This window comes from Nycticebus coucang, chromosome X (assembly GCF_027406575.1).
Source record: "Nycticebus coucang isolate mNycCou1 chromosome X, mNycCou1.pri, whole genome shotgun sequence".
In the NCBI taxonomy this organism is placed as follows: Eukaryota; Metazoa; Chordata; class Mammalia; order Primates; family Lorisidae; genus Nycticebus; species Nycticebus coucang.
In genome coordinates, this window is record NC_069804.1 from 54,634,515 (window position 1) to 54,642,618 (window position 8,104).

The 8,104-nt window shown below is 40.4% G+C and overlaps 1 non-coding gene and 1 pseudogene across 1 annotated transcript; one reads left to right on the top strand and one right to left on the bottom strand.

The window, feature by feature from the left end:
• Positions 1 to 385: 385 nt before the first annotated feature.
• LOC128578888 (small nucleolar RNA U13) lies at positions 386 to 488 on the bottom strand. The gene has a single exon (XR_008377982.1). It is a non-coding gene; the product is annotated as a small nucleolar RNA U13 (small nucleolar RNA).
• A 4,151-nt stretch (positions 489 to 4,639) lies between these two features.
• Positions 4,640 to 4,749, top strand: LOC128578896 (uncharacterized; annotated as a pseudogene).
• The last annotated feature ends 3,355 nt before the right edge of the window (positions 4,750 to 8,104 follow it).

Consider the following 8,104-nt stretch of genomic DNA (forward strand, 5'->3'; position numbering starts at 1 on the left):
GCCCAGACTGGTCTCAAACTCCTGGCCTCAAGTGATGTTCTTGCCTCAGGAGCCTCTGCCCCAGCCTGGTGAAGTATGTGTTCATACCTTTTCCCCATTTAAAAAAATTGGTTTAGCCTATAACCCTAGCACTCTGGGAGGCCAGGGCAGGTGGATTGCTTGACCAGCCTGAGCAAGAGCGGGACCCCTTCTCTTATAATAGCCAAGTGTTATGGTGGATACCTGTAGTCCCAGCTACTTGGGAGGCTGAGGCAAGAGAATTGCTTGAGCCCAAGAGTTTGAGGTTGCTGTGAGCTGTTATGCCATGGCACTCTACCCAAGGTGACAAAATGAGACTCTGTCTCAAAAAAAAAATGGTTTGTTTTCTTTGTTTTTTCTCTTTTCATATCCAATGGGTAATGTGCTGACATCTTAACAAGTTTTGAGGGAGCACATCTCACACATAAGCATGAACAACCAATCATCACACTTATGAACTATAAAAAGATCTGGTTTGTTTTCTTATTAAGTTTTAAGAATTCTTTATATATTATGGGTACAAGTCCTTTGATATATTATTAACAAATTATTTTCTTCTAGTCTATACATTGTCTTTTCATTTTTTCTTTTACTATTTTTAAAATTATCTTGGAGAACAGTTTCTTGTCTTCACATTTTTTTTTTTTTTTTTTGCAGTTTTTTGGCTGGGGCTGGGTATGAACCCACTATCTCCGGCATATGGGGCTGGCGCCCTACTCCTTGAGCCACAGGCGCTACCCTGTCTTCTCATTTTTTTTAACAGTGACTTTCACAGAGCAAAAGTTTTAAATGTTGGTGGAATTGAATTTAATCAATTATTGTTTCTATTATAGATCATTGTATTTGGTGTCATATCTAAGAACTCTTTTTCTAATTCCTGGTTACAAGGATTTTCTCCTATATTTTCTTTTAATAGTTTGATAGTTTTACATTTTACATTCAGATCTATGAGCCAATGAGGTTCATTTTTTCATTAAAAAATTTCTTTTTATTTTTAATTTCAGCTTGCTTGTTCATTCTTCTTCGTTTGAAGTACTTTTTTTTTTGTTCATTTTCTTCTTTTTTTATTGTTCTTCCTTTGGCGGTTCTCTTTCCCGTTGCCTCCCCAGTAGCTGGGATTACAGACGCCCACCACAATGTCCGGCTGTTTTTGATGTTAGTAGAGACGGGGTCTTACTCTGGCTCACTGCTGCTCCTACTGGTCTCGAATTTCTGAGCTCAGGCAATCCACCCGCCTCGGCCTCCCACAGTGCTGGGACTACAGGCGTGAGCCACCACGCCCGGCCCTTTTTTTTTTTCATTTTTAAAAAACATTTTATTTTCAGACTAATATGAGGGAACACATCATTAGGTTACATTGTTTGCATTTGTAAGGTAAACTCTGAGTTGTAGTTGTTTCCTTCACCCCAGAAGTGTGCCGTATACCAGTGTGTTGTTCCCTTTGGGTGGGAACTTGCAAAACCCTCTCCCCCATTATTTTTATTTTTTTAAGTTCAATATACAAATATCTATTGTATACCATTAACAATTAGAGAATTAAAGTTAACATAACAACACAAAATATGAAATACATAGAAATAATTCTTCAGAAATATATAGTATTTTACATGGAAACTTTCTAATTATTATTCGGCTTGGTGCCTGTGGCTCAAACGGCTAAGGTGCCAGCCACATACACCTGAGTTGGCGCGTTCGAATCCAGCCTGGTCCCGCCAAACAACAATGATGGTTGCAACCAAAAACAAATAGCTGGGCATTGTGGCGGGCACCTGTAGTCCCAGCTACTTGGGAGGTGGAGGCAGGAGACTCGCTCCAGCCCAGGAGTTGGAGGTTGCTGTGAGCTGTGATGCCACAACCCTCTACCCAGGGTGACAGCTTGAGGCTCTGCCTCAAAAAAAAAAAAGGAGGGCAGTGCCTGTGGCTCAAAGGGGTAGGGTGCTGGCCCCATATGCCAGAGGTGGCAGGTTCAAACCCAGCCCTGGCCAAAAACTGCAAAATAAATAAATAAATAATAATAATAATAAAAGGAAACTTTCTAATTATTATTAAAAATATAAAAAGACACATGTCTGTATATATTTCAAAATTGTTATTAATGATTTTTTTACTTGTTTAGGTATTCCTTCTGTTATAACGAAGGTTATTGTCTTTCTAGGGATATCAAGGATGGTAGCAAACCACTGACCCATGGGCGCACACATATCTAATTGGGTGTTATATATGCAAGTATCTGCAGGCTTTCATGTACATTCATAATAAGAGTAAACCAATAACAATTTTGACAGTTTGTCTAGTTTGGGCTACCTTTTGTTTCTTTCTTTTTTTTTTTGTAGAGACACAGTCTTACTTTATCACCCTCAGTAGAGTGCCATGGCATCACACAGCTCACAGCAACCTCCAACTCCTGGGCTTAGGTGATTCTCTTGTCTCAGCCTCCAGAGTAGCTGGGACTACAGGCGCCCACCACAATGCCCTGCTATTTTTTTTGTTGTCGTTGCAGTTTGGCTGGGGCTGGGTTTGAACCCGCCACCCTCAGTATATGGGGCCGGTGCCCTACTCACTGAGCCACAGGCTCTGCCCTGGGTTACCTTTTGGATGCATTTTTCACAACCTTCATCATGTCTGACACCTAAGATTAAAGAAGGAAGGTGAAATAGTCCAAAGCAAAGAATCAGTAATCACTCCCATGCCACTCATACCAGTCAGCTCCTGGTATGTGACTAGGGCAGGGCTGTAGTCTGTTTTTTCAGGGTAAGATGGTGGGGATGCTCTGGGTGTCGTTGGACCGTTCACTTCCCATCACTGACTGGTTTCACACATGAGTGATGATGTATCCAGGCAGGAATGCCATTCACCTTCACTGCTGTTGGTGTGGACAGGATCACCAAGTAGGGTTTCACCAGGGTTTCAGCGGGCTCAGGCTCCAATCTTTAATCCACACCTGGTTACCTGGAGAGTGGGGATGGGCTGAGGGAGATAAACTAACAGGATATTTATCATTCTATCATTTTTCATGAAAAATGAAATCTATTTTTCATTATTTTTCTCAGTGACATTACTTGGTTAGTAAGCTGGTAAGTTTTATTTCTTCCAGTTCTGTCAGGGTCCCTGGTAAATTTCTTAAAATGTGAGGGGTCCTGTGATATAGTATTTTATAGGGTGAGTAACCTATTCTTTTCTTTTCTTTTTAGTTTTTTAAACCAGGTTACATTGATTGCATTTGTTAGGTAAAGTCCCTCTTATAATTGTGTCCAAACCCCAAAAGGTATGTCCCATACCATGACCCCCCAAGCCCTCTCCCTGCTTCCCTCTCTCTACTCTCCCCTTCCTCCACCCCACACCGTTCACTAGACCTAAAATCAGAATTGAGTACATAGGTTTCTTGCTTCTCCATTCTTGTGATGCTTTCTGAAGCTCTATTCTGTTCCATTGATCTAAAAGTCTATCCTTCTACCAGTACTACACTGTCTTAATTTTTGAAGTTTTACAGTATCTTAAATTTTACAATAAGTAAATTGTTTTGACACATTTTCATCACACTAGTTAACATAGCTTTCGTGGCATTTTCTTAGTTATTTTGCTAAGACCTTTACATTCCACATTTACTAGGATTCACATATACCCTTGTAAGATGCACCGCAGGTGTAATCCCATTAATCCCCCTCCCTCTACCTACCTCCCCCCTCTCTCCCCTCCCTTTCCCCCTTCTCCCTATTCTTAGGTTGTAACTGGGTTACAGTTACATGTGAAGTTACACCTTCATGTGAAGGTCCTACATTAATTTCATAATAAGGGTGAGTACATTGGGTACTTTTTCTTCCATTCTTGAGACACTTTACTGAGAAGAATATGTTCCAGCTCCATCCATGTAAACATGAAAGAGGTAAAGTCTCCGTCTTTTTTTAAGGTGTCAATTTCTATAGCAAAGCCCACTGGGATTTTTCTAGAGATTGCATTAGATTTATAGATTAAAATCTATAAATCTAATAAATAAATCTAATGCAATCTCTAGATTTTACAATAAGAAAAATTTTACAAGCAAATGTATTCATGATTATATCCAAAGGAATAAAATACTTAGGAATAAATGTAACAAAATAAGTGCAAAATTTGTCCACTGAATACTTAAAACATTGATGAGAGCAATTAAAGAAGACATAAATAAATGCAGAAATGATTTGTATTGATGGGGAAGACTCAATATTGTTAAGATGGCAGTTCTTCTAAAACTGCTCTATACATCTAATGCAATCTCTAGAAAAATCCCAGCAGGCTTTGCTATAGAAATTGACAAGTGGAAGGTAAAAGTTTTGTGAAATGCAAAGAACCTAGAATAGCCAAAACATACAAGGCTAGTGGGTTAGAACCTGGCCTAGGCCAGCTAAAACAACAATGATAACTGCAACAAAAAAATAGCCGGGTGTTGTGGCAGGCACCTGTAGTCCCAGCTACTTGAGAGGCTGAGGCAAGAGAATCTCTTAAACCCAAGAGTTTGAGGTTGCTGTGAGCTGTGATGCCACTGTATTCTACTGAATATGATAAAAAAAAAATCTGAAAGACTTCTACTACCTGATTTCAAACTATAATATAAAGCCACAGGAATCAAGAGAGGCTAGTACTGATCCTTTTGTAATTCATAAGCATGCCAATTGGGTGTTCATGCATAAGTGCAAGCATGAGATGGGCCTCCCTCAAACTTTGTTAGGCCATTAGCACTTTACACATCTGACATGAAAAAAAAGAAAGAAAAGGACTGTGGTGTTGGCATAAAGGTAGACATATAGTTCAAATGGAATAGAATTGAGAGTCTTAAAATGAACCTACACTTATGATAAATTGATTTTGACAAAGGTACTAAGATAAATCAATGGGAAAAGTTCAGTCTTTTCAACAAATGGTGCTGAGACAAATGAATATCCATATGCAAAAAGTAAACTCAAACTTATCTCACACCATACACAAAAATTAACTAAAAATGGATCATGGACTTACATGTAAAACTATAAAATGTTTGAAAGAAAGAAAGGAGAAACATTGTTACAAACTTGGTTTAGGCAAAGAGTCCAGGTACTGAAGAATTTAGAAAAGAAAAAAAATTGGTAAATTGGACATTGTTGAAATTAAAAAGCATTTGCACTTCAAAAGACATCACTAAGAAAATGCAAAGACAAACTAAAGACTAGGAGAAAAATTTGCAAATCATGTATATGATAAACAACTTACATTCAGAAAATACAAAGATTCTTAAAACTCAATAAGAAAACAACCCAGTTAGGAAATGAGCAAAAGATTCTAATATACATTTCACCAAAAAGATATAGGAATTGCTAATAAGCACAAGAAAAGATATTCAACATCATTAGTCATTAGGGTAAATAGTAAATAAAATTTGGTATAGCCACATGGATGAACCTTAAAAACATACCAAGTGAAAGAAGCCAGATATTAAAAAAAAAAAACAAGATGACAGAACAATTTCTTGGGCGGCGCCTGTAGCTCAAGGAGTAGGGCGCCGGTCCCATATGCCGGAGGTGGCGGGTTCAAACCCAGCCCCGGCCAAAAACCACAAAAAAAAAAAAAGAAAGAAGCCAGATACAAAAGATCACATATTGTATGACTATTTATATAAAATTTCCCAAAAAGGCAAATCTAGGCTGAGTACAGTGGCTCACACTTGTAATCTTAGCACTTTGGGAACCTGAGGCAAGAGGATTGCTTGAGTCCAGGAGTTCAAAACCAGACTGTGCCACATAGTTTGACCCCATCTCTACAAAAAATAAAACATAAAAAAATTAGCCAAGTGTGATGATGTGTGCCTGTGGTCCTAGCTACATGGGAGGCTGAGCCAGGAGGATCAGTTGAGTCTGGGAGTTGGAGGTTGTAGTGACCTGTGATCACTCCAGTCTGGAGCATGTTTCTTTCTCTCTCTCTCTCTCTCTCTCTCTCTCTCTCTCTCACACACACACACACACACACACACACACAGACACACACACACGAAGGCAAATCTATAGAAACATAAGGTCAGTGGTTGCCTGAAGTTATAGAAGAGGAAGTGGGGAGTGACTACAAGGGGACTTGAGGGAAAATTTGGAGGTGATGGAAAAGCTCTAAAATTGAATTGTGATGATGTTTGTACAATGCTATACATTTAATAAAAATCATTGAACTGACACTTACATGGGTGGATTTTATGGTATGAAAATTATACCTCAATAAAGCTATAAATATGTACCTCAAGGTGTTTTTTCTTTTTGAGACAGAGTCTCTTGTCTAGGCTAGAGTGCCGTGGTATCAGCCTAGCTTGCAGCAACTTCAAACTCCTGGGTCCAAAGGATCCTCCTGCCTCAGCCCCCCCACCCCCAGTAGCTGGGACTACAGTCACCTGCCATGATACCCTGCTAATTTTTCTATTTTTAGTAGACACAAGATCTCACTCTTGCTCAGGCTAGTCTGGAACTCTTAAGCTCAAGGGATCCTCCCACCTCAGCCTCCCAGAGTGTTAGGATTACAAGTGTGAGCCACAGTGCCCAGCCTGCCCAGAGGTTTTTTTTTTTTTAGAGACAGAGTCTCACTTTGTAGTCCTCAGTAGAGTGCTGTGACGTCACAGCTCACAGCAATCTCCAGCTCTTAGGCTTAGCCGATTCTCTTGCCTCAGCCTCCCGAGTAGTTGGGACCACAGGCGCCTGCCACAACGCCCAACTATTTTTTTGTTGCAGTTTGGCTGGGGCTGGGTTCGAACCTGCCAACCTCAGTATATGGGGCCAGCGCCCTACTCACTGAGCCACAGGCGCCACCCCTGCCCAGAGGTTTTTAATTACTGATTTGATCTCCTTATCCGTTATTGGTCTGTTCAGATTTTCTATTCACTTATGACCAGATGGCTTTACTGGTGAATTCCACCAAACATTAAAGAATAATTTTTTTAGTGTACGGTGCCCCATGATCATATTGATGTACACAGCTATGATTTAATAAAATAAAATAAAAAACAAACAAAAACAAACAAAAAAAATAATTTTTTTTTTTTTTGTAGAGACAGAGTCTCATTGTACCACCCTCGGTAGAGTGCCGTGGCGTCACACGGCTCACAGCAACCTCCAGCTCTTGGGCTTACATGATTCTCTTGCCTCAGCCTCCCGAGCAGCTTTTTTTTTTTTTTTGTAGAGACAGAGTTTCACTTTATTGCCCTTGGTAGAGTGCCGTGGCATCACACAGCTCACAGCAACCTCCAACTCCTGGGCTTAGGCGATTCTCCTGCCTCAGCCTCCAGAGTAGCTGGGACTACAGGCGCCCGCCACAACGCCCCGCTATTTTTTTGTTGCAGTTTGGCCAGGGCTGGGTTTGAACCCGCCACCCTCGGCATATGGGGCCAGCGCCCCGCTCACTGAGCCACAGGCGCCGCCCATAATTTTTTTTTTTTTGAGACAGAGTCTCACTATGTTGCCCACGGTAGAGTGCGGTTGCATCACAGCTCACAGCAACCTCTAACTCTTGGGCTTAAGCTATTCTCTTGCCTCAGCCTCTTAAGTAGGTGGGACTACAGGCGCCCACCACAATGCCTGGATTTTTTGTTGTTGTTGCAGTTGTCACTGTTGTTTAGCAGGACCAGGCCGGGTTTGAACCCACCTGCCTTGGTGTAGGTGGCCGTTGCCCTAACCCCTGAGCTACAGGCAGCAAGCCCATTAAAGAATAATTGACAGCAATTCTTCTTAAGTTCTTCCAAAAAATGAAGAGAAGGAAGCACTTCCAAAGTGCTGGTCTCATTTTATAAGACCAGCATTAACAAACTCACATACACAAGAATATCAATATCTCTGATGAACTTGGATACAAAAATTCTCAACAAAATAATAGCAAACCAAATTCAACAGCAGGTTAAAAGGATCCTATACCATGATCAAGTGGGATTAACCCCGGGATGCAAGGCTATTTCAACATAACAAATCAACAAATGTGATATACCATATTAACAGAATGAAGGAATAGTATCATCTCAAAAGATTCAGAAAGAACATTTCACAAAATTCAACATCTTTTCATGATAAAAACTCCAAACTAGGTATAGAAGGAAACTGGCTTAACA